The sequence below is a fragment of the Macaca thibetana genome, chromosome 10 (genome assembly GCF_024542745.1).
Source record: "Macaca thibetana thibetana isolate TM-01 chromosome 10, ASM2454274v1, whole genome shotgun sequence".
Lineage (NCBI taxonomy): Eukaryota > Metazoa > Chordata > Mammalia > Primates > Cercopithecidae > Macaca > Macaca thibetana.
Genome location: NC_065587.1, coordinates 27,665,936 through 27,667,183, shown reverse-complemented (window position 1 = coordinate 27,667,183; position 1,248 = coordinate 27,665,936).

Sequence of the window (1,248 nt, the reverse complement as noted above, 5' to 3'; positions counted from 1 at the left end):
TGCACCCTGGCCTCTGCCTGACCAGGGTGGTGGGCAGAGGAGGGGGGACGTCCCCTCCGCTGCTGTCTCCACTGTTCCTGCTGCCCTGACCTCTGGGCTTCCAGGACTGCAGTGGGTGGGTGGGTGGGCTGGCCTGAGCCCAGGAATGCACTTCGGCTCCTGGTTGAGCAATGTCACTGAGGCTTGGGAGTCGGGTCGGGTTGGGAGGAGGCGTCCACAGGCCCCCACTGTGAAAGGCAGCCGTGGGAACAGTCTGCCTGTAAACAACCACTCCAGCCCAGGCTGACTAGAGGCTCTGGCTGGGACATTGGGACCTGGCAGGCTGTGTGGCCTGTAAGGACACAGTCTGTCTCTGTGCCTCAGTTTCTCTGCTGCCCAGTTGGGCGTCCCAGACTCCAGGTGTAGACATCTGGAGCAGGCAGTGCTCAGCTGGGAAGGAAGTGTGGAGGACTGGAGGAGCCACGTGTGAAGGATTCCAACCGACATCACCTGCACCCCTGCTGAGCCTGGTCAACAGAGCCCCTCAGTGGGTCCTCACTCCCCTGGCTGCCTCCCGGTTAGGCACCCTGAGGGCTGGGGAGAACAGGGCCAGGCCAGTGTCCCCAGAGAGGCTGCGCTGCCAGCACAGTAATAGCAGATTTGGATTCAGGGAAGCAGACCCGCAGCCAGGGTGGGGAAGAGCTGCAGGCTGGGCGTGGCACCTAGGCGGCACAGCCTCCCTCCCTGGAGGCCCACGCTGCATTTCCAGGACAGCAAGTCCCAGGGATGGATGGTCCCAGGTGCCAAGGGCTAGAGGCATGGTCTGTCTGCATTCCCCACATGGACGTCTTGTAGTCACCAGCGTTTGATGCTGTCAAGTGACCCTGTCCTCTGTGCAGACCGGGAAGCCCTTGGCTATCCTGGAGGGTTATGGGACCCAGGCCAGGCTGCAGAAGCATAGGGACTTGAACCCAAGTTTTAAGTGACACCACTTTGTGTCCCCCTCCCTCTGTCTCTGTTTAGCGCCACCTCGATGCTGCCTGTGCTGGGCCATGCAAAGAGGGTTAGGGGATAGAGATGGGAGCTGGGGAGTGCGGCTCCACTCTGGGAGGTGGCAGCCTTGCTGGATCCAGGGGAGATAGTTGAGCAGCCCCAGCTCTGCTTTCCCGGAGCTGCCGGGAATCCCGGGAATGGTGTGGAGATTCCTGGGAGCCCTGCCCCCACCTGCAACCGCAGTGCAGCAGGCGCCAAGTTCTCCAGCACATTGGG